Consider the following 26,052-nt stretch of genomic DNA (forward strand, 5'->3'; position numbering starts at 1 on the left):
CTTCTATGGCGCACTCCGCAATGATAGCAGTGAGTTTATCGTTCACTGTTTGCATATTAAGATCGTCTTCCTCAGTGGAAGCCGAATGTCTGTTATGCAGTGAAATCCTCAACTCCTCTATTTCCGTCTAACCGCTAACTCTTGAATGGGCTTTCGTTTCACTAGTTTTTTTCGTTTCCTCTTGAAATGTGGGCCATTTCGAGATCTACTATCCAGCGGTCGCTACAACGCACCTCTCCGACGACATCCAGGTTCTGCGCAATGCCAGAGTAAGCGCGAAGTATAGGTCTATTGCATTTGTAGTCTCATCATTCGGCTCTTCTACGTCCGATTCTCATTCTGTTGTTTTCCAAGGAAGGTATTCATGATCCGTAAATTATATTTAGCGTTGAATTCTACTAATAACTCTCCCCTGCTATTCCTAGAACATATTACATAGCTGCCCAACACCTAGTCGCCAGCCTGCTTTTTGCCTACCATCGTACTGAAGTTGCTCATCAGTACAGAGTACTGTGATTTTAGTTTATTCATTGCTGATTCCACGTCTTCATTAAACGTTTCAACAATCTGTTCCCCACGGCTGGGTGTAGACGTCTAAGCCTGCACCACCTTAAGCTTGTACCTCCTGTTGAGCCTACATACGACCGCTGCAACCTTCTCGTTAATACTGTAGAACTCCTCTTCGCTGCCGAGGTAAGACAACGGAGTGCGTCCTTGTGGAATGCTATCTGTTTCCGAGGTTTTTTCTGTCAGATTGTGAGCATACTGCGGTAACGCCGTCCCCCGTCACACGGCGATAGATCTGGGCCATGCTGGGCATAGAAAGAGGCTGGCGGCTTCCTTCTCCAGCTTGTCGAGGAAGCGAGCGACCCCAAAAGCCAAGACACCATCGCGTACTTGAGCGAGCCCTGCAGTGAAGATAGCTTTGAGATGTATCTAACCCGGAAGACCAAGAGAAGACTTCTAAGTGCCAGATCGTCATTGAGTGAGTCCACACTAAAAAGAAATAGCCACACACCGGCACACACCAGCCTCGTCCTTGCTGTGCTGCCAGTCGACAACATGAGGCAGCTTAACAGGCAAGTCGTCTCTGTAGAGCTCGAAGCCCTCCCGCCAAACGAAATCAGACGTTCGGGTGAAAGCGCGGAAGAACATTGTTGCCGTTGACGCACACCATGCGTCTGCACTCGAATCACTGCGGTCCATAACTGAACTCGGCGGTTTATTAGCACGTATTCTTATGCCTATAGGCGAGGCTGAGTCCACTTTCGGTCTAATTGATGACATCGATGAGGTTATCACAGAAAATGATTTGCCCATTCTCGTGAGCCCGGCAAGCGAAGGCCCCGTAATTCTACGTGTATCACGTCTGGGCAATTCTCGCTCTGTGCGAAGATTCTATTCCAAGCTGACAGCCGTTTGTCACACGTGAAGGTAGGCCATTGCCGTCATGAGTTTGTGCTTTCCTTCTGCCGGAGCTCACAGCGTTGAGTCATCTAATGCACACGTACATAAATTTTTCAATGTCAACGGCGTGATGGCGCCTCATCTAAGGATTTCCTGCGCATAAAAGACGAGCGCGTCATCCTCATGCAAATTCTTCGGGACAACTCTAAGCACCGCGAAGCTTCCGCGACTGCTCGGAAAAGGCCTTCTCACCGGAAAAAGAATTTAACAAAGTCTACTGGCAAAAGGAACCACACAGACGCAGCCGTGGAACCTAATTCGCTACCCGCTCGTATGCCACGGCGTCCACGTGTGTCCAGTCAGCGCAATATCACCCAGGATGTTCAGACCTTATCCTCTGCAGGTGGTTGGCCAGTGCTTCCGCCTTACGTCGAGTTGAGCCTCCTCGGGCCAAGCTCTCATCATCATGTTCAACAGATCGCCAAGCCATCATGATCCTTTGGACTCTGGTTAACGCCATTTGCCCATTGCTACAGGTTCTGCAATAGTTATCCGCTCGAAGAGTATTACTAGTGCTAGACTTCCAGGTTCCAGCACTTCAAGATCTTTCAACACAACGGCTGGCCAGCTTCCCACGTTACGTGACGAAGTCAGAGGCGCTGCGCTCTTAAAGTAGAATTGAAAGACGCCTGAAATCACAAAATTAAAGTTTTCGGCAGAAGGTTTTAGCAGCCACGTCGCGATATTTGTCATCTGCGTGCCTAACTTATTCCAAGCAATCAGGCTTTTCGGGCACGGGAGAGCGCTGCAAAGTTCTGGTCTGCATCTGCACCGACGTGGCGTACCTTTGCTACTCAGTTAAACGCCACAGTGACAATCACTATGTGTGTTCCATAGTCAAAAAAGAACTATAAAGTTCACTTTTATTTACTCGCTTCGTGACGGTGGTCCAAAGTGACGCTTTAGATGGTGTCAGGTACACATGGGATGACACCTCGAGTGGCTTGAAACGGGACCCCCCTCACGATGTGTCCGAATATTCTGAGCTTCCTAGTCACGTGGGTACAGCATCTACTTAGTCTCCTTCGTTACCCGTTCACGAAGCAAGCGAACCTACCGAGCTTCATTCGTCACTACGTTGACAGTTACCTAGCTCTCCAACCAGTCTCGTTGTCTTAATTCTTAACGCAAGAAGCATCTCAAACAAGCTCACCGATCTTCTCGCGCTTGTGTCCTCCCATGACCCTCACATTTTTCGCATCACTGAAACCTGGCTTCACCCTGCCATATTTGACTGAATTTACCCCATCTGGTTACCTTGCTATCCGTGCCGACAGGCATGACGGCAAAGGCGATGGTGTAGCTTTACTTGTTCGTTAATATCTTAGATTTTCCATCCTACCCGCTCCTTGCAACACTGAGTCAGTTTGGTGCAAGCTATATTTAAAAAAAACAAGACTGTTTTTATCGGCGATTTTTTACCGACGCCCCGGAACCTCTGTTGATGTTTCTGCACTCCGTTGGCCAGTTCCTACATAGTCTTTTAGTACCAAACGTCATCTTCATGGGTGATTTTAACGTGGCTGGTATTCACTGGCCATCATTGTGTTATTCTGGCCGTGATGCTTTTATAGCAAAAGAGTTGCTTTATCTCTCGCTATCTCTTGGACTCACACAAATAGTTACGTTTCCTACCATACTAAATTCGCTGCTAGACCTAATCTTCCTAAGCCCCAATCTGATAGAGACCGGCTCTCAGTGTACGGTTGTCGATATTGCCGACAATGAAGCAGTTCTCCTTACCCTCTCCCGCTTCACTAGTAACCCTCAGTGCCAGTTCACGTCATTTCTGGATTTCAATCATGCTGACGATAACGCCGTAATCGACAAATTGACCGAGTGCTTCGAATCCTACGCGCTCAGCTGTGACGGCGATGTTTATGATCTTGTTGAATATTTTGAAGAGATTGTTAGACTGTGCATTAAAATGTTGGTTCCCATCAAAACAAAGAAAAGAAATCTTACTCTCCCTTGGATTAATTGCGATGTTTGCAGATGTCACGTCGTGTGTCTGGGCTGAGCCGCATGACACGTAACAATAACCCTAATGCTGTTGCTCGATTTCAAGCTGCGAAAAATGAACTTCGTAATAAAATGCAATCGTATAAAGATTTCTATTTTCGCTTTCAGCTCCAAGAGCTGCTTAGAGACAACCCTCGTAAATTTAGCGCTCTGTTTTACCCTCCAGCACTTCATCCACCTCAATGGTTATCAATGGAGAAATTTTCATTTACCCTGCTCAAATATCTGATGCATTTATTGTTTACTTTCATTCTGTCTTTCCACGTGATAATAACATTATTCTACCTTTCAGTCTTCCTAATTATGATCGTTCTATCTCTGATATCACGGTTAGCACTCAGGGCGTTTTAAATCTTATCTTGCACCTTGACTAAAAAAAATGCGCTCGACTGGACAGTATCCCAAACACCTTCCTTCCTTGCACGTTATTCTCTTTGGTCATGTCGATATCTCAAAATTAATTTTCAAAAATCCTTCTGCCGGCGTCGTACCTTCTTCATAGAAACTTGCCAATGTACTCCCGCTCTATAAATCCGGCAACAAACAACTTCTTTCTATCTATAGGCCGATCTCTTTGACTGCCCATTCATGTAAGAAACTAGAGCAGATTATTTGTAAACAAATTATGGAATTTATCGAAGCAACTAATATTTTATCAAGGGCCCAGCACGGGTTTCGAAAGGGATTTAGTACAGTGACTCAGTTAAACGAATTCGCACATTACATTCTTCTCAGCATCGATGGCGGTAACCAAATCGACGCCATATTCATCGATTTCTCAAAAGATTTTGACACGGTCCTTCACTCTAAACATTTATGCAAACGAAAAGTCAGTCTCAATAACTCTCCACTCGTTGATTGGAATGCCGATTTTCTCCCGCACCGCTCCCCGTTTGTTCGCTTCAATTGCGTCGATTCTTCATTAGCTGATATAACCTCAGATGTTCCCCAGGGCTCTGTCCTTCGCCCTTTGATATTTTTACTCTATATTAATCATTTGCCAGACAGTATAGCCTCAAACATCCGTCCATACGTCGATGATTGTGTATTGTACCACACTATTAACTCTGTCAACAATCACTTCCTTCTGAATAAGTATTTTGGTATGCTCTGTGACTGGTACAATACGTGGCAGATGAAAATTAATTTCAGCAAAAGAGTTGTTATGTCTTTCAGCAACCGCCTATCGCCTTCTAATTACGATTTTTCATCACTGCAAAGGGTTCATGATTATAAATATCTCGGCGTTATTTTTTCCCACAATATGACATGGTCAAAACAAACACAACGTTCACATCAGAGCTGAAGCTCTTAAAAAGGTAGCTTACTTGAGGCGCACAGTACGGGATGCTCCTAAAGAGACCAAATTGCTCATGTACAAGTCTCCAATACGCTCTATTCTTGAATACGCTTCAAATGTTAGGAATTCATATAAGCAGTGTGAAATTGACCAAATGGAATCTGTACAACGAAAAGCAGCAAGATTTATTTTCCGCCGCTACGACTTTCATTTTTCACCGCCGGAAAGCGGAGTCCTTAAACGTTCTTCACTAAATAGTGCATTCTGCTAATTGCCTTTCAGAGGGCAAGCATATCTCGTTTTCAAAACTATTTGCAACGAGGAGCCATCACGATAGTAATATCCAACCTTCTTTTGCCCGTACTAATGCTTTCAAATACAGCTTTTTTCCGCGTACCGTAGAGAGTTGGAACTCTTTGCATGGCAATATTCGTGCATTACAAATTTCAGATTTTGCATCGGCAATTGAGTCGTAGCATTGCATGGTGTTGTTTTCAGCGTTTATATCTGCAAATTCTTGTCATGCACTTGTGATGCGCCACCAGCGCCCTCAGCTCTAGCGGCGGCCTGACGCTCGCTCAGGCGGGAGAAGCAAGGTGAAGAAAAGGAAGTGAGACGCGGGGCGCGGCGCGAACGGCACGAGGAGACGAGCTCGAGCAACGGAGCAGGCGAGGTCACGGCTGAACGGCTTCCTGAACCCGGGTGACCAGGCCTGGGGAAGCCGTCCTCGCCCAGTTCTGCTCAACCAGGAGCCTGCTGTCTCGTGTCTCCTGCCTGTCGCTCGCTGCCTCGGAGTGCGGGCGCCGTGCCGGGAACAGGCAGGTGCTGCCTGCCCGGAGATCCTGCCGGCCTTGCTGTGGGATCGTGCCTGCCGTCCCGTGGCTGGGACCCCCTGCCGTGAAAGGGTGCCTTCCTGGCCGTGCCCGGGTGCCCAGACCTGGGCGGCCGTCACCTTTCTGGTGCGTCGTCAGCGCCACCGGTGCTGGGGCTCCGCTCCCGGCTTCCGGCCGCAGGAAGAACAACCCTGCGGAGGTACCTGGCCCCGGCGCCTTTCCGGCGACGGGCCGCGGAACCTCACACCGGAGCCATTCCTCGACCCTCGGCCGCACAGCTCCATACTCATCAGTGACTGCTCTCCTATATTAAGTAAACCATTTTTGTTACATCTACGGACGTACACGGTCTGGGACGACTTTTCTGGATCCTCCGGGGCCCCACCTCGGAGGACGCTCGAACCTGCTGGGGGCCTTTTCCCCTCACAAAATTTGGCATCCGCTACGACAGGACCAGGCCGAGCAGCGTTTACCAGTTAACAGAGTTCATAAGACAGAATGAGTGCTGCAGATTTTCTCGCGGTAGGAGAGCGCCTGGGTTTGCAGGGACGCGAGTTGCGCGAGTGGTTAGAGGGGGAATTGAGCAAGGCACGAAAGGAGAGAGCTGCGGATCGGGAAGCCACAAAGCGGCGTTTGGAGCTCGAAGCACAGAACTTAGAGCGAGAAGCGCAGAATTTACAGCTTCGAGTTAAAATATCAGAAAGAGAAAATCCTCCTCCTAATCCAAACGCTGAAAGTGCGGAGCGTAGTGCTTCAACCGTTTTTCCCATTAGCCCACATGGCCTGATACCAACGTTTAATGAGGCACGAGATGATTTGGACGCGTATTTGAAGCGTTTTGAACATGTCGCCACAGGGCAAGGCTGGCCGAAGGAGAAGTGGGCCACGGCTTTGAGCCTCTGTCTCGGCGGGGAAGCTCTTAGAGTCTTTGGTCGGCTATCTCCAGAGGACTCCATGGATTATGAGAAAGCGAAACTTGCCCTGCTACGAAGATTTCGTTTTACCGCTGAAGGCTATAGGGAGAGATTTCGGCAGAGCAAGCCTCACGATGACGAGACAGCCTCCCAGTACGCCACGCGGCTTTTCAGTTTCTTTGACCGCTGGGTAGAAATGCGGGGAGAAGGCCGCACCTTTGAGGTGGTGCGCGATATGATTGTTGCTGAGCAGTTTATAAGCAACTGCCACAATCGTTTAGTATTGTTTCTACGAGAAAGGGATTGTAAAAAGGTTGAAAAGATTGTTGAGGCCGCCGACCATTTCCTGGAGGCTCAGAGACAGAATAACCTTGCAACTTTCAAAGACCGGAGTGAGCAGAGTTCAGTGAAGCCTACAATCACGGTTCCTAATCCCAAGTCACAAATTCGATGTTTCATCTGCGAGAAGGTCGGACACAGGTCTTCCGATTGCCGTTCGAAGCCGAAGGCCCCATATTGCACATTCTGCCGCAAATCTGGACACGACTTACAATCATGCCGGCGCTGCAGTTCAAGTGACCGGGAGACATCCGCATGTTTCATGTCACCCCAAGGTTCTTGCCCTGATTCACAGCCGGGAAGAGAGCGTTTAGATGTCCAAGCGGCAGATCCTGTTCACAGACCCTCTCCACCGATTGCCAGCATGCCGGTGGTGCACGGGGAAGTGTTTGGACAAAGAGTGTCAGTGCTACGGGACACTGGAAGTAACAGCATCGTCGTACGCCAGGCCCTCGTGCCCGAGGCAGCTTATACTGGGAAAAGAGCGACATTGCTTTTGGCGGATGGTTCCACCATAGAAGCTCCTGAGGCGGAGGTGATCGTCACATCACCGTACTTTACGGGCAAGGCTATTGCAAGGTGCTTACCGACGCCTTTGTACGACGTGTTAATTGGCAATGTCCCGGGTGCACGTGTTCCTTTCTTGGAGAACTCAAATAATTGTTCATCAGTCTCGGCGGACCAGGGGACCAATTCTGCACCGGCTACGCAGGCCAACGCTCCTTGCACAGCTGTGGCGGCGAAAGCTTCGGAGACTATCTTGGATCTCTCTCAGAGCGCGGTCCACGTGTCTCGCCTGGCGTTCCGCAAGAAACAAGAAGAGGACACTAGCTTAGACCTGTGTCGGAAGAAACTTGGGACAACCTTTCCCGGCAAAGCCGAGTCCTCCCACACCTTCCATCTGGTTGACGGCGTATTGTTCCGGACGTATCAAGTGTGCCCTGGCAAAACGATTGAACAGGCGGTGGTTCCGAAGAGCTTGCGCCATCAGGTCCTTGTGCAGGCGCATGAGAGTGCTCTTGCCGGTCATCAGGGTGTAAAGAAAACTACGGCGAGAGTACTGGGTGACTTCTACTGGCCAGGGGTACAAGCCGACATCAAAAGGTTTGTGAAGTCATGCGACGCCTGTCAGCGGACTGTGCCGAAAGGAAAGCTGGGCAACGCTCCATTAGGACGTATGCCTATTATTTCCACACCTTTTGAGCGGGTGGCGGTGGACATCATTGGACCTTTGACTCCAACCTCATCTAGAGGGAACCGATACATCCACACGTTGGTGGATTTTACCACCAGGTATCCCGATGCGGTAGCCCTTCCTGCCATCGATTCAGCCACTGTGGCGGAAGGCCTTCTCGAGATGTTCTCCCGTATTGGGTTCCCACTGGAGGTCCTTTGTGATCGGGCTTCGTGTTTCACATCTGCACTTATGCGAGAAGTGAACGATTTGCTAGCTATAAAATATTTAAGTTCGACACCATACCATCCTATGTGCAACGGGCTTGTGGAGCGGTTTAATGGGACCTTGAAGAGCATGCTACACAAGTTGTGCCAAGAACACCCCAAGGCATGGGACCGTTATCTTGCTCCACTGCTCTTCGCCTACAGAGAAGCACCGCAAGCTAGCCTGGGGTTTTCCCCATTTGAGCTCATCTACGGTCGCCAAGTCCGAGGGCCAGTTACCATTCTAAAAGAGCTCTGGACAGCCGGAAACCTGTCTGACACTGTCAGGACAACGTATGGTTATGTGCTAGATCTGAGGGAGCGTCTAGAAGGCACGCTGCAGCTCGCACACCAAAATTTAATGAGGGCGCAGAGGTCACAGAAGATGTACCACGATAGGCGCGCCTCTAATAGGAAACTGAAGGTTGGTGATCGAGCGCTAATCCTTCTACCCGCTTCTCATAACAAGCTCATCATGCATTGGAAAGGCCCTTTTGCGGTCACCGGCAAAAAGAACGAAGTCGATTACTGGCTTGACGTGGGCCCCAGCAAAAAGTTGTTTCACATAAACATGTTGAAACGCTATGAAGAACGCCAGCCAGTGAATGCCCCCCAAGCGTCATCGTTCGTGGTCGTTGAGGAAGTGGAGGCAGAAACTCCAGTGCCAACCTTCAGTGCGAATCCTGGTCCTGGGATTGGAGCTATCAAGCGAGCTCAAACTTTGAATGAGACGCAGTTAGCCGCACTAGATAGATTGCTGGAGGCTCACCGCGACATTTTTTCAGAGGTTCCGGGCCATACTAATTTAATTGAGTGCCACGTGGAATTAACGACGAGTGCGCCTGTCAACACCCCGCAGTATCCATTACCATTTGCTTTGCGTGAGAGGAGCACTTGGGACGTGGGAGGAGCACTTGAATACTCTCCGAGAATTGTTCAGGCGTATCAGACAGGCAGGCCTCACAGTAAAACCTCAAAAATGCGAGCTTGGTATGAGCCGCGTGGTCTTCTTGGGACATTTGTTGGGTGAGGGAGTGATTCGCCCAGTAGAGTCAATTGTCACCAAATTGGAACAGGCACCTAAACCGGAAACTAAGAAGCAGGTTAGGTCTTTTCTAGGTTTGGCTGGGTACTACCGGGGCTTAATACCTCACTACGCTGCCAAGGCCCAGCCTTTGGTTGAACTTACACGGAAAGCAGAGAGTAATCATGTGCATTGGACTCCCGAGCGCGAAAAGGCATTCGAAACCTTGAAACAAGCTCTTGCCTCCCGACCAGTTGTGCGGGCGCCTGATCTCGCAAAGGAGTTCATTCTCCGTACCGACGCCTCTGGGAAGGGTCTAGGTGCAGTTCTTTTGCAAGAACACAACGGTACGCTTCATCCTGTGGCGTATGCCAGCAGGCAGCTGCTTCAGCGCGAAACACACTATTCCGCCATCGAACGAGAATGCTTAGCACTAATCTGGGCGGTCGGCAAATTTCATATTTTCTTGTATGGTCGCACTTTTACTATCCAGACAGACCATGAGCCCCTTCAATACTTGACGCAGGCGAAGCATTTAAATAGCCGTGTGCTACGATGGAGTCTGGTGCTACAGGAATATACTTTCCGGGTTGAACATATTAAAGGCTCTGATAACGTTGGTGCAGATTATTTAAGCCGGTCATGACCCTGTGAGAACTCTATCGCTGTGACTTTCTATTGACTGGTCGGGTAACCAATCTTTTTGTGTGAACTTCCTTTGGTGGTGCCTGTGTAGTTACACTTTTGTTGTGTGTTTTGTGTGTGTGCAACATGACAGCCAGTGAACGGTGGTGCGCGTGGGAAAGTGTTCAGTGTGGTGTGGTGTGGTGCAGTCCGCCGACCAGTGCTTGGTGCAAGTTTTTTTTTCGGAAAAAAAAAACTTCTCAAAGGGGGGGCATATCCTGGCAGGCTCGCCACAAATTTTGTGAGGGGAAAAGGCCCCCAGCAGGTTCGAGCGTCCTCCGAGGTGGGGCCCCGGAGGATCCAGAAAAGTCGTCCCAGACCGTGTACGTCCGTAGATGTAACAAAAATGGTTTACTTAATATAGGAGAGCAGTCACTGATGGGTATGGAGCTGTGCGGCCGAGGGTCGAGGAGTGGCTCCGGTGTGAGGTTCCGCGGCCCGTCGCCGGAAAGGCGCCGGGGCCAGGTACCTCCGCAGGGTTGTTCTTCCTGCGGCCGGAAGCCGGGCGCGGAGCACCAGCACCGGTGGCGCTGACGACGCACCAGAAAGGTGACGGCCGCCCAGGTCTGGGCACCCGGGCACGGCCAGGAAGGCACCCTTTCACGGCAGGGGGTCCCAGCCACGGGACGGCAGGCACGATCCCACAGCAAGGCCGGCAGGATCTCCGGGCAGGCAGCACCTGCCTGTTCCCGGCACGGCGCCCGCACTCCGAGGCAGCGAGCGACAGGCAGGAGACACGAGACGGCAGGCTCCTGGTTGAGCAGAACTGGGCGAGGACGGCTTCCCCAGGCCTGGTCACCCGGGTTCAGGAAGCCGTTCAGCCGTGACCTCGCCTGCTCCGTTGCTCGAGCTCGTCTCCTCGTGCCGTTCGCCCCGCGCCCCGCGTCTCACTTCCTTTTCTTCACCTTGCTTCTCCCGCCTGAGCAAGCGTCAGGCCGCCGCTAGAGCTGAGGGCGCTGGTGGCGCATCACACACTCTTTTATTGGTGGAAATGTACCACATCATATGCGACCACTCCTGCTATAGCCCCTAGAATGGGGCTGCAGTATTTTCAAATGAATAAATAAATTGCGGCGAACGTCTCCCCTTCCTCTCAATTGAACTGGGAGAGGCTGAAGGCCATCATGAAGGATACCCGGGCTTCTTGGAGTATTGGCAGTTATTTCAATGAACACCCCTAACTGTGGAGAAGTATTAGAATCAAAGCCGGAAAAAGGAATCTGGCCTTGTTTGCTTCAGATGACGAGCTTCATGTAATGAAAGACGGCAGCTCGACATTCCTGCGAGGTAGTTCCTACAGCAGTTGCCTGAACGTAACGCTAGTTTCGCGATTACTGCACCTGCGTGTGCAGCGGGTTTGTGATGTGCAGTACCATGGGAGTAACGACATACAAACCTACCTCAAGATTCCTGGTCTGGCGGCTTCCGGCCCAGCTAAACACGCGCACTTTGATTGAACGCCATTTAAAAATAATACGAAAAAGGCGCGCAAAGAAGTCCAACTACAAGTTTGGAGGTCATTATCGCAACAGCAATGAAGGCTGATAGAGGCTACCTTGCGTAAAATAGAATGCGCACTGAATTGGATAGAATTAGACGACCAGCTTGCATATCTACGCCATGCAGAAACACGTACAGACAGGCCAAATGCTTAAGAAACCTTAGGGAGGCGCAAAGTTTGTAGAGGCAAATCAAAGGACGAAAGTACACTCTATATACAAGGTGTCCAAGCTAACTTGAGCAAGACTTTAAAAATATGCCGCGGCACTCTAAGCCGACGTGAGCAAAAGCTTGTTGCCGGCTATTGTATATAGCAACTCACACAATTTCTTGTAATGTGCTTAATTGCATTATTAGTGACGACTAATTAACCAACTTCAGAAACAACTAAAATAGTGAAAACGACCAATGAGAAAGTTATAGAACGGTCCCCGAAACGTCTAAATGAATAGTTTCTTACTTTCCATCTGTTACGTAGTGGCTTCTGTTCGCTCACTGCAGATGCTCGCGAAATACAAAAATACCACATGACATGCCCGCTTCCGCGCCGCTATTGCAGTGCTCTCAGAAGTTCCGTGTAGGTATATCGGAATTGCTTCGAACAGGTCTGATGTTACATAGCCTTAAAATGCTCCTTTTCTCTCTTGTTCCTCGTAAGAGTTTCAATTGCTAGAGCTGGAAAGATGAAAGGATGGAGCCGAAACAATATGCGAGAAAAAAAAATAGAGCCTAGAAGGCCATCCGTGCCGTCCCAGCCTCTCGCCCTTTGTTTGTCTCCTACCTTCTCTCCTTCTTTTGCTCTTGAATGTGCGCAGATATAGTTCCCACTGTCCTCCGTGCAAAATGATGGCGCTGCAGACGCCGACTATGACGACGACAGTGCGAAATAAGGACCTACAGTCTGATACGAAAATGGGAAAAAAGTCCGAAACCCAAACCTGCAAGGTTATGATGGCTGTAATGCTAAGAGAAACAATATAAGTAGAGTTATTTGAAAGGAAACCTTTGTGGGTATTGCATTTGTTCCGTATTCATTACAAAAATTAACAATTTAACACGGCAAAAGCAAATCTCTTCTCCTTCCACCATATTGTTAAAGAGAAAAAAAAACAGTGAAAAAAAAAACGCAGGACCAGAAGAAGACACACACACAGACTATCGCCGGACTTTCACCTCACTTATTTTTGGTTGCACCACGTATTTCAAGCCACTATATGCGCAAGCGCACATAGATGTCACATTCATCAAAGTCCGGACGTCATTACAAACCGGATAACAATTGTCACTCTTTGTCAGTGAGAATAACAGACGGGTGGCTGATGCAAACACGTTCGTTCTTTTTGATTAGAAAGTCTTCGAACAGTTGCGCTCGTGCCAAGACTTTCCGCGGCCGATAAAGGTAGTGCTGTGAAGCAAAGCTGAGCAGTTTTGGCTTTGCTTCACATGTATGGCCAGAATCTCCTTTGTCCCAAAACGCAGCGTTCAGCCGTGTTCCCTGAGTCACTCGTTCAAGCACTGTCCCGTCTACTCATTGTGACTTTTTCCACAAGAAGTATGGATAGAATATACTACCCCTACAGCACACTTCATAAACTTCGTTTTGTGCTTCGTTTTGCACGCAGGTTCTCAATTGGAGCCGGAGATATGGACGCTAAGACTATAAAGCTTTCAGGACGCCGAAAACACAAAATTCAGTCCAAATTTTTTTAGAACATTTTCAGCCAATGCAAATCCCATGGTAGTAGGGAATCACCTCAAAGTTCCTTGTCCTCTCTGTTGGGTACTCAGTATTGGAAGCAGGTAACTACATTGTTCTTCCCCAAGATTTCAGCGACCACCAACAGCAACGAGGAAGGAAAACTAGACACAGTCAGCAGTTCCAGCAAGGAGTCGAATGCTATTCCGCATTTGTTCTGTTGAACTCCGACGGTCTTGTCAGCGACAATGCTGCTTAGTCGTATTTACATAAAAGACTTGTTTTATTCTATACTGCAGGACGAACCTCTACAAGCAGTGCGCAATTTGATTGAGATCAACGAGATTGTTGCATTCCAGAAGAAAGGCGGATTAGCACTCGACTCCTTCCTGGAACTGCTCACTGTGTACCTAAGGTCCACTATCATACAGCACGGTGACATGTATACTGGACAGAGGCAAGGCATCTGCACATGAACTAATGTAGCGCCTGTGCTGTGTAACGTGTTGTTGGTCAAGTTTGATTCCTCGCTGCTGAAATCACTTCACGACAAGTGGATCGCAAACAATTGTAGATGTGTGGACGACTTTTTAATCATTTTAAAGTGATCATCAACTCACCAGGTATGCGCTGTGGCGGACCAGATTTTAAATGTTTTTAGTGCCTGTTCCAAGAACATGGTCTTCACCAAAGGTCTAGCCTCTGAGAACACCGTTTGGTTTCTAAATTTATATCTGAAGTTGTTAGCTGACGGAAACGTTTGCTGGAAGTATGCTGCTCGGTCTAAAAAGGCGCTTTTGCATCATGCGTCAGCTCACTCCAAGCTGGTAAAAAGTGCCATTGCCAACCTGTGTTTCACAAATGCACTGACAAAGAGTTGTCCGCATGTTATGCAGCAGGGTCTTGCCGAGCAGGTGGTACGACTAGAATACTCTGGTTTTTCTTCCTAGTTGATGCTGGCGGTCGCCGAAAACTTGGGGAAAAAAGGAAGCAGCGTGCTGCGAATACTGAGGTCCCAACAGAGAGGACAAAGAACTTTGAGGTAATTCGCTACTACCATAGAATTTGCATGAGCTTAAAAGTTACCAAAAATTTTGAGTGATTTTGGTGTTTTCGGCCCCCCGAAAGCTTTACAGCCTTAGCGTCCACATCTCCGGCTTCAAGCGAGAACCTGCCTGCAAAACATAACGCAAAACAATGTTTATGAACCCTACTGAATAGTGTATATAGGTTTGAATGGGTCAGCAAATAGGATTATGGCACATTTGGTTTGGTTTTCTAGGATGGACGTCCCAAAGCGGCTCACTCTATGAGGGACTCTGTAGTGGAGGGCTCCAGATAATTTCGGCAACCTGGGGTTCTTAACGGGCACTAACAATGCACAGTACACAGAATTTTCACATTTTTCCCACATCGAAGTGCTACCGTGGTGGGCGGGTTCGAACCCACGACTTTCATGCACTGTGTGATGTAAGTGCACGGTAATTAGCCACAGGTAATAATAATAATAACTTCTTTATTTCCATCAGTGATGGAGGAGACTTCGAGTAAAAGTCGCTTTAAAGGCAAGCGACTTGACTAGAGCCCGCAAACAGCGATTGAGCAGGAGATATACGTAGCAATTGACCACATGTGAAATTTGCACAAAAAATAAACGCAAAAACACAACTTACCTGAAAAACGCTCTTCAATTATTTAAGAAAGATTGAGTGACAAAGTGTTGACGTAAAGCTCGTACATCAGTTATATAAATATCAAGACTTGATTTCAGAAACAAATTCAAAAGTGTTGGTAGTGTGTATGATATCTTTTGTGTACAATAATTGGCACGCGGAGTGACTACCTTCCACTGTTCCGTAATGGCAGTTATACGGAGCCCTCCACTAAGGAATCACTTAAAGGCAGAATTGCTTTGGAAGCTTCATCGTATAATGTTAAACGAAATGTGCCATAATCATATTTCTTTCGTATTCAAACCTGGGCACTTTTTTCAGTAGGAAAGTGCGCGGGGGGGGGGGGGTAGTATGGTATATCCCTACTTCTTGTAGAAAATTTACATTGGGCAGACAGGGCAGTGCTTAAACGAGCGACTAAGGGAACACGGCTGAACGCGGCTATCAGGCGGTTTTTCGTTTATATCCAATTTTAGTTTTTCGCTCTGTCATGAGTAATGTACGGTAACATATTGCAGGTCCTTAAACCTTCTCGTTAGCCTCCACATTTCTGCCCCGTAGGTGAGTGCCGCAGCGAGCCATGAAAAGAAAAATTATAGGTACAATGTATCAAGACCGAAAGCAGGCAGACTGGGTGAGGGATCAAACGCGGGTTAATGACAGCCTTATTCAAATCAAGACGAAGAAATGGGCTTGGGCAGGGCATGCAATGCGAAGGCAAGATAACCGCTGGTCCTTAAGGGTACCGGAGCAGAAGTAAGCGTAGCAGCGGCGGCAGCAAGTTAAGTGGACGGATGAGATTAAGAAGTTTGCAGGCATAGGGTGGCTGGAGCTGGCAAATGTCAGGGTTAGTTGAAGGGACATGGAAGAGGCCTTTACCCTGCAGTGGGTGCAGTCAGTCTGGTGGTGATGATGAATATGCCGCCTGTTTGCCTGAGACAAAAAATTCCGCACTTTCAATTGTTGAGAAAATATTTATAGGCTATATTTAATGTCATCAACGCTTAAAACATTGAATGTTACACCCCAAATTGGACACCAATGATAGTGTATACGTTCTTGAGGCCACGGTGGGATCAGGACTATGCAATTTGTCTGTCAATGAGGTTCATTTGTTGTTGTGTGGAAGTGATAATTACGTTGAGCGAGTAGCAACAGATGCCTTTCAGGCGTCCAGAAAATGCAGTGTACAGACTCTGCTCCCATCAGCTATCTCATTTATGTGCTTAGTCGAGAGGAAATATGCTAGCTACTAATCAACTAAAATACTTCCTATAGGCAAGGTTTCTTGTCAAGACGACTGAGGCGCCGTCGTACACTTTGGTAAATTCCCCTGCCAAACCTATGATCGTCATCTGATTGTGAAGTGTAGACGTGACCTCCTTTATGGAAAGTATAATCACTACGAAAATATCACATTTAAAATGGCCATCAAAATATATCAACGCGGCACGATAAGAAGCTCGTGTCGCAGAAAAGCCGGTGTCAATGCAATTGACGTTGTCGGTGTTTATCACGTGAACCTACAAATAAAAAAATCTTGTTACGATACGGGGATTCAAACCCAAGGCTTTGAGACCGCGAGCCGAGTACGCGCATAACAGGCTAGGAACGCTATTTATGTATTCCAACATGGCATTTACTACTAGAGGTTATGCACGCACAGAAAGGGGATATATACAGATTATTTACAATACACACAGCTAGTGATGACACTGTACTAGCCCGACAGAAAGCACCACAGAAAAAAGGGGGGCAAAGATAGACACTGCACCAAAAGCGGAAAACGTCCGGTATAAAGTACCGCTTATCATAAATGTCCCTGTGTTTGAGCATCATTCGGATGAAATGGCTTCTGGCTTAAACAAGAGGTTTAGCATTGCGGTCCAGCATGCACGTTGTCCACAAGCTATGAATTTCAATGAGGAAAACGGTTCGTAAAGAGCTTGAATAACCGGTAAGGAGCTAAGGAGCAAACACTGCAAAATTTAAAAATATTTTTAGTGTCCTCTGCAACACACCCCAAACAAAATCGCATCCTTGCAGTTAATAAAACATTTTTCAGTGGTTTCAGGTACACTGCTCAGACGGCAGTTAAGAGAGGCACAAAAATGTTTTTCCTATGAATCCAGGTGTGAACAGGTAAAGCTTCGGTGTGCAATTTGAACAAGAACGTTTTGGTTCCAGGAGGAATCGGCATCTTGTACATTTGCGAGAAGATATCATGACCCATGATGTCAACGTACACAGAGCAATAGTAAGCCGGCGGAAAGAGCATCGTTATCAGACCTCTGTACAGACTCTTACGCGAAACAAAAAACAAGTACTCATTAGAAAATCGTATCGTCTAGATATTTGCAGAACCACAAATTTCCAGCATAAACAAGGCTCATTGGTTTAAGCTGAAAAAGTGGGGCTAGTAAATGCGTTGTAATTTTTGACTACGTGAAAAATCTTTGTGTTCTGAGGCGGACATGGAAAACACCCTGCCGCGTTCCACTCTTATAGGCGAAGATTAAGCGTCCTTCAATTTTTTTCATCCTTTCTCAAACCCTAATTGGATGCGACAAAGCTTTTCTCTTGGCTTCTTTTTCTGTAAAAGAAGTAGGCGCAAAACTTGGACAAGGACCGAGAAGAAACAAAAACCACGGCTGAAAACGCTCAGGGGAGTCATTATGCGTCTTCTCGGTCCCTGTCGAACTTTTGCGCCCACATCCTTTATATCATGCAAAGCCAACTTGCCCGTCAACACGCTCTTATTTCTCAAAACCCTAGAAAACGAGTACAAAAACAAAGGACAGGTTAGCCTGATTATGGGAGAGATAAACTTGCATGATAACCTCCAGTGTAAAAGAATATTTTTACCATTGAACTCTATTGAAGCTTGCAGGCGTTCGGAGCCAACCAGGTGCTTTGCACCATTTGTTGACTTTTTGTTGTGGCTTTCTTCCGCGAATCGCCATTTAGCTTCCATTTAGCTGGTATTTAGCTTCCACTACCCGAGCTCTTTGTCGGCTGTTGTCGGAATTATGAAACGTAATTGCACATGTTACCTTAGAGACTGAAGAATGCTAAACGCACGTACAGCTATGGAGCGTTTAGCGGCAATAGTATCAGGTTTGAGAACAAGCGGGGCTTATAGCTTGCGAGGGTAAGGGACATGCACAAGAAATTTGTCAGCGTTTACCTTTCTGAGGGTTGTCTTATTTGTGCTGAGGAGAAATAAAATGATTGCAGATAGCTCCACGATCGCAATAAGTTACTAGAAAAGGCAGTCGAGGAGAAAAGGAGAGAACGCTGACGTGGAAACCTCTAATGCCGGCTATAAACGCACAAATTTTCGGTATTTTTAGTATGCGAGACAAAGAAACACTTGTACGGCTTAGTCTAGAATTGCCATCTTGAAATTATATGCTTTGCGAGTAAACCGAAAAAGGCTGCAGCTGCTTTTCTGTGATAGAAAAGTGTCTCCGCTTCAGTTCTATATAGAAATCTTCCTATGCTCAGTAAATTCATAACTTTAGCAAAATGCATCTTTAAATAGTACAATAAATCTAATAAAAGGAATAGTCTTCGTATCTTCTAATGAGAAAGAAATGCAGCTGAAATAATAGTTTCTTTCCGATATAAAGCAGACAGAAGTGCTTTTTATTTCGAATTATTTCAGCACATTTAAAGCGCATAAAAAGGAATCTCAAGGATTCGTTGACAAAATCAGTATTTTTATGGCTTTGGGGCGAACTCGGCTTCTGGTGTAAAATTTACTGGTGCAGATCAGGATCCTGTGGTTCAATGACTACCCTCGCAGTGTGCACTGCAAGCATAGCACTAAGCTTAAGAACTAAGCATAAAGGCAGAATTTAGTAGTTGCAAGGATGACACTACAATCGACCAGGGATAGGGAGCGACGAACTGTCGGACCTCTGATTTGAATTTATGCACACACTAGCCATAGACAGTGTTTATGATAGCTGTATCTTTGATACAATCTTTCGATACATTTTTGCATCCGCTTAAGGTATAATTCGGCAAAAACGAAAGTATCGGAGTATCGATATTCAAAATATATTTATCGGGCGTTGTTTATTTGAAGGAAATTGCCGGCTCAAAAATACAGTGAACCGAATGAGAAACTCTCTACTGCTCGAATCAAATCGTTCAATTAAGAGTCTAAAAGGAAGACGTGGGCAGGTTAAAAATTCAGCTTTTCTCGTCCTTCGTGGAAGTCCTGGGCCCCAGCGAGTTGTTCTTTGTTTTTTTTTCTACGAGATGCGCCAAACCACATTTTATAAAGCGGACCCTGTGTTTTACGGGTGTCACATTACATTTTGTATGGCGCCCGGGTGTCATTTCTCTTTTTTTTGGTTCCTACTTTATTCCGCTTCGGGCAGAAGGAACCTTCTGTTAGATGCGCGTTCGAACCCGAAAATGGCGGCCGTGTTTAAGTGAAAGCGAAACGCAAAATGCGCCCGTGTGCTTGCGAGGTCAGTGCACGTTAAAGATCTTCAAGCACCTCTTTCTTCCTTTCTTTTTTTCCTCCCTACTTTATTCTTTTCCTTACGGCGCGGTCCAGGTGTCCACCAAGATACGTGAGACAGTTACTGGGCCATTTCCTTTCAGAAAAATCAATTTTCTATTCGAAGCGAGGCTAGCTTCCTCTCCTCCAGCCTAGCTTCTCTTTCGGAAAAGCGTCTTCAAGCATGAAGGAAGCCGAATTTCACACATCATGGCTGCTGGCAACAACTAGTATACGCTTTTCGAACCGCTATTTATTGCTGCCTGTGCAGTTTTCAAAACAGTTCCAGGAATGCCTTGGAAAGAGCCTAGCTGTTTGGACACCAAGGAGCCGACCTGGAGCAAACATCGCGGAAAGATTATATTAATGATACTGTTGCACTATCGTGTCAAACCAACTACACATAGATTTAAACAGTGCTTTCATGGTATGTGTCTTGATCAAAGTTGAATGTAATGACGAAATTCGCCATGCGCTAGCTCATGCGTGCATTTGGCACGGATCCGTGCACGGATCGGCACGGGATGCAGAGAACGTGTACTTTAAGCCAGTGTTGAAGCTCGTGTTTTAAAATTTTGTGCCACTCATCACTATACTACAGAGAAAATGCTAGCCCGTTGGTATGGGCTAATATTTTGTTCGACAACTTATGTTCTAGCCTCACTTGTTGAAACACACATTATTACAAGCTCCTCCTTTCTGGTGCAAACTTCCAAGCAGACGTCCATTTTCAATATGCTGTAGAGGATCAACCATTTTCTTCATTATCATATATATCGCCGCACTACTTTCTCTACCGGTTAACACACCGGAGCCAGAGTAAACCACTACTCTATATGACCTTTATTTTTTACGGCAATTTAAGGTGTATTTTTAACTGAGCCTCCAATTATTTAACCCGGCAAGAACTTTTTCAACTATATCAAAAGATAGTAATGCTGAAAGGAGTAGGATCAGTGGCGCTGGCATTGATGTCCTCATACTGAAGGGTTTATCAGAAGATGTGGGTGAGCCAGGATAGTATGAATAGTACGAGAGGAGGGAGTGGAAGAATGAAATGTAGGCGCTACACAGCGCTTGGTGGAGCGTCGCTTGGAGGGAGGGCAGCGCTCCGGCGTTGAGAAGCAGAAGAGAGCCACAGAGCGGAGGGTAGCAGCCGCACAACTACAAAGCAGTGTGGGAGGGGCTGAGGGACCACGGCACGACATCAGAGTTCGGTCCTTTGGCGGCATGTAATGAAGTACCGGGTGGTATTACGTACCTAAGCACTGCAGCCCTTGCAGTAATGTAAACAGTGCAAGCGTTTATGAGTTTTCAGTGTAGGGATATTGATTTCACAGTGAAAACCTGGGATGGTACTTGGTTCCAATGAGCGCGGATTATTTTTACGAGCCGTATTAATCTTCAATTTTGTCGTGTCTTTTCGTGATGACCTCGCAATCCAAACTTTTGAACTGCACGTTATCCTCCCATTCTCTGTCCACGAATGTCGCAGTGCAATTATGTTGGGGCTATAAAATATCAAAAATACAATTCCTCGCTTGTGATTATAGTATCTGCTAGGTGCTCGAAAACACAAAAATTTGTGTTTTTACCTGTATGTTGTCCTAGGTATAAAATATTCATTTGTTTCCTCCTCAAGTCGGAATATATGGGACCCTCACCAGAGCAAAATCCAGGTGTGATTAGAGCATCCTAAATAATGACCGTTTGACTGCAGCAAACCAACGTCACCAGAGAAGGTGCGTCTGAGGGAAGCCGCCTGCGAACCAGGACAGGTGCCCCTCCGATCTCTGAAGTCCCACCTATCATTCCTGCCAACGCATCAAGAGCTTTGAATGATATGGAATTGTAAACACTTAACAGAGCTAGGTGTCTTTTAGCTTCTGTTTTAAGGTTCTGTTTTCCTATTAGGCGCTCTTCCCTCGGTATTTTCGATAACGTGATAACGTGCCTTGTGTATTTCGATAAAGTGACTTGTGTATTTCGATGGCTGAAGCCCGAAAGGAGGCCGGAGTCAATATCGCAGCCAGCGATCATCACCAAGAGTCCGCCCTAGATTTTAGCGGGTCAAAGAACACTAGTAGCACAAGCAGATAACATGGTTCATAAATACATATACAAATGAATTTATCAGTGAAATCAAATTTAGTTGCATTCCCACACAGTACCAGTGATTCATCAAGACACTTGTGCTCAAGAACGAAGCGCATATATTAGCTGCCTGATTTAAACCTTTACACCAAAGTGACGCGTATTAAAGCTAATTAAAGATAAATAGCAACAATAAGGTCTTTGTAATGAAATGACCGATAAAGTGCCCGTTTAGTAACAAGCCCTCGCATAGCACTGGCTCTCTACTTATCCAGAACAGCCGGTTGTTGCAGTTTCATTGTTCTGAAGCCCTTCAGTTGCAATAGTGAAAAAAAAAAACATACACGCACAAACTAGTGCGCGTGAAGGCATGCGCATGCAAACACGTATGCGCACTTCCACACGTAGGAAATATTAGGTGGCGCAACATAATACAGTGTGCTCCCGAGCATTTTTGCCGGCATACCTCTAATCCTTCTTCCACCACTCGACCTCGAGAGCCGAAAATAGAAACATTACAGTCACAATAGAAGCACCAACTTCAGCGGTTTGATTAACTTATAAGACCATGCGTCTTTATTTTACAATGCAGGAAGTGCAGTAAACACAAAAAATATGAGGTGTTCTTCAGTAAAGAATTGCGGAGGTCATTTTTACGGATAGTGCAAGTTAATAATTTTGCGCTGAATAATGAAAACGAAATATGTTGAAAAGGCAAGTTACCATAAGAAACTAAACATAACCACAACTACATAAGTCCCTTAAGAGTACATCTCAAAAGCCATACCATCATACGAGCTTGCAACACACACGCACACGCACACACACACACACACACACACACACACACACACACATATATATATATATATATATATATATATATATATATATATATAGAGAGAGAGAGAGAGAGAGAGAGAGAGAGAGAGAGAATTTAAAGGAAAGGAGGGGCCCGTTTTGCAAACTTATGAAGGGAGCCAACCGTCACCGAAACCAAGATGCATAGGGGAATGTTATTTTTTATGTGTTGTGCTAATCAGTGAGATAATAATACTTAGATTAATCTATCGCTAAGAGAAACTTACTTATAAAGCAGCAGAAAAAACAACCATGCCGCCGATGGGATTCGAACCCACGACCTCCGAATAACGCGTCCGGTACTCTACTAACTAAGCTACAGCGACGGCTGTCCAATCTGCTGCTTTCGCGGGTATTTATGTTTATTTGATGTAAGCGAACCTGGAGAGTGTTCACCAGCGCCACCCTCGTCCATAGCGGCGGACGTAACACGTCCTGTAATAGCGCGAGTGTGAACTAGAACGTCATCTAACGGCGAGGGTGGAAACTGTGCGAGAACCCTCTTATGCTACCTATGACATTCAAGAGTGCCAGAAGAGTACCGGTATATATATATATATATATATATATATATATATATATATATATATATATATATATGTCAACTGTTTTAAAGTGTTTCAAAAACACAGAGAGCAAGAGGAAGGAAAATCAAGTCCGATATCATAACGAAACCTTGCGGGCTTTTCGCACCGCGTATGAAGCTACGGCTTGAACGTCTTGATGATAAATGCAACTTTGTTTTCACTGGTCAAATTGCCATGATGACAGCCCTTCACCTGACACAGTCGATGGTAGGTAACTTGTTATTAGTTTTAATTTAGAGAAACCTGCCTTCGCTGTAGCCACGAAAACGGAGAGTGTACGGAGTATCCTAAGTTCTATCCATGTGTTTTGGAAGTTATCCTGAAGGTTATGACATAATATAAACTGAAGGGCATTAAGAGAACTGCTGAAATCAGGAGGCAGAAGCCTGGGGATGTACAAAGTTGGTCGGAAAGATAATTACGATAAATATCAGCACTTTCTTTGTCCTTGAGAGCACGATGAATGTCACTGCGCAGTCTAGGAAGTACTGCTCTTTCTCAAAGTTTTGTGAGATTGCAAAGGAAACTCCAGATTCACGTGCTGCTCCATCTGCGTGAAGCGTTCCTTGATCCACAGCTTTACAATGTCCATAATTGTATAGATTTTTTATTGTTTCTTCTTCATTAGTTGCTTCGTCCTTACCTTTGTTGATGACTTAACAAAACACGTTGGGCTACTTGGTGAAGCATAGTTTTTCGCAATTATTTATAGCGCTACAAAAAAACAAGGACACAGGAAGAAGTACACAGGACGGGTGCTGACTCCAACTAACTTCAGGGAATTTTTCTTACCTTTTTATTAGGCTTAGTCTAAAACGGTCAAGAGGGCTATTGCGACCCTTTCCCTGGAATCCGCTCTCCTCAAGTCGTGCCTCACATGATGCAGCCGAGCTTCCAGGGCGAGGTAGCTAGACTGCGTAAAGCAGGGCTCCCTGACCACGTACTGACGGCGGTCATTGAGACACTATTGCAGAGAGTCAAAGGGAGACCAAAGAAAGCAAGGAGACCACAACGTAGCAGCGCCAAGCCAGTGTTATCCCCTATATACATAGGGTGTCCCACAACGTGAAAAGGATTGGCAACAAGTGCGGCGTGCCACTGGTCTTCTCGGCACCAAATAAATTGGCCAAGATGTGTCCCAACGTCAGCAGCAACAGCCCTGACCGTTCCGGGTGCGGCACGAAGCACACAAAGCCGTACGTGCAGTGTTCCACGAGTGTCGGATATGAAATCCCCCTTAAATGTGGCAAAGTATATGTCGGGCAGACCGGCCGCTGTTTGAACGAACGTGCCAGGGAACAGGAACGTTCACTTAGTAACGTTTCCGAATCGTTTGAAAATCTACCCGCCCACTGCCGCTCGTGCAAAGATGAGAACGACCAAAACTTTGAGACACGACTTGACCGTATCAAAATTCTAAGCAGAAGCAAGGATAGATTAGCACGCGAATTGGCCGAAGCATTTTTTATAGAACAAAGGGGTGACACGTGCGTGAGCACCACATCAGTTTCTCCGCAAGATAGCAAATACAGATTATTAAATAGACGACAGCATGCAGTCTGCGCTCTCTAATATACCAGAAATATTTCATCCTCATGCGCTCTGGTCCTTCGTTGTGTATAAATGCAGGTTGTGGAAGCCTCACTGAAGTTAGTTGGAGTCAGCGCCCGTCCTGTGTAGTTCTTCCTGTGTCCTTGATTTTTTTTGTAGCGCTATAAAGAACTTCGAGAAACTTCGTTGAAGCACCGTCGTTTTTTCCGCCACAGCTGTGGAGATGGTCTCTTGTTAGCGTAAGTGCCCATTCCTTCAGCAAGAGCCTTAACTGTCACCGGAGTTTTCGTATCCGACATCTCAATTGTAGGAAATGTATTGTGAGCCTGCTTTCAGAAGCAGTGTACTTTACAATGTCCGCTGATTTGCAGTACATGATATAGCTTGCAGCATGAAATAGAAAGACGATGCCACACCAAACTACGATGCCTACTAGAAATTAGGCCTATGAGCTCTCCGCGATACTTCGTTTTCCGTGCTTGTTTAGATTCAGTAAGTTCAAGAAGAGCGTCGTAGAGCTCAACTGTCTGGCAACGGACGGGTTTCAGGATCTGAACTCTCCACTCCCAGCGGATGCCGTAAACAGATGAGTTGTGCATGACCACATTCATGGCCATCATGTGAATAATTCCATTCAGAATTATTTTTCTGCGTTACTGATCCGCCATATCTCGACATAGCACAAGCCTCAAGTGCTCTTTCGTGATTTTATCATATTCACCAAGAAGTTGGACTAATCACTGAAGGTTTATATTGCTTTCTGTGATTAGCTGCTCTGAAGAGCCACTAAATGCCATGAAAAACTTTGAGAGGGAGAGTTATTCTGATCCCGCTCTCAAAAACGCTCTCACAGCGTTCCTCCTGCTGAGTCTTGACGTGTCCGTGCTTCATGTTAATGCATTCGCTATGGCTCATTCCGAGGCTTTCCTCTGTCCAAGTTTGGCACGACATGAAATAATTTGCTGACTTTTCGCGACTTGCAAGATCAAAAATCGCAAAGGACGACGCTGGATCTCTGTCAAAGTGCATGAAGCGAGAACGAAATATTCTGTAGGCTTATGTTTAATAATAAATTCAGCGCCACTTCAGTACTTCGTCATTGTCGAGGTGCATTTCCAGAAAGCTGGTTCAGAAAAGACGTATGTGTTCACCTAGGGGGCACACTTTGTTATGATTGTCTATGTGAGCAGGCCCTCGAAGCTTTTGTGTGTCTAGAAATCTTGTTGCAATCTTGGGCTATACGCCAAGATCAGCAAAATTTCCTCCGGTGTCTTCTTGCCCTCTTTTTTGTCACATTCTGCTAGGATGGTATTGGTGGAAAACACTGAAGCGGCACACCGCTCCGTCTCAGTTGGCGCTTTGGCTTCTCGACTGGGAGACTGCTCTTCGCCCGTCTTGTCGCTGTAATGTAAACGTCGTTCCTTGGCTGGCTGAGCTGAATTAGACGATACTTTTTTTACTTTGACCTGCTTTCTACAGACTTTCGCACTCTTCTTTAGTTTATAGTTTTTTTTACGTTTTCGTTTTCTGTACTGTACTTCTGCGAAATGG

At 46.4% G+C, this 26,052-nt stretch overlaps 1 protein-coding gene across 1 annotated transcript in view; it reads right to left on the reverse strand.

Moving 5' to 3' along the window:
* The window catches only part of LOC144134730 (salivary cystatin-L2-like), a 44,760-nt gene extending 26,541 nt beyond the window's left edge, over nt 1–18,219 (reverse strand). Inside the window, exon 1 of the mRNA XM_077667574.1 lies at nt 18,080–18,219. The gene's annotated coding sequence lies outside the window, so the exon portion shown is untranslated. The remainder of the gene's footprint in view (nt 1–18,079) is intronic.
* Nucleotides 18,220–26,052: the final 7,833 nt, after the last annotated feature.

Source organism: Amblyomma americanum, chromosome 5 (genome assembly GCF_052857255.1).
Source record: "Amblyomma americanum isolate KBUSLIRL-KWMA chromosome 5, ASM5285725v1, whole genome shotgun sequence".
Lineage (NCBI taxonomy): Eukaryota > Metazoa > Arthropoda > Arachnida > Ixodida > Ixodidae > Amblyomma > Amblyomma americanum.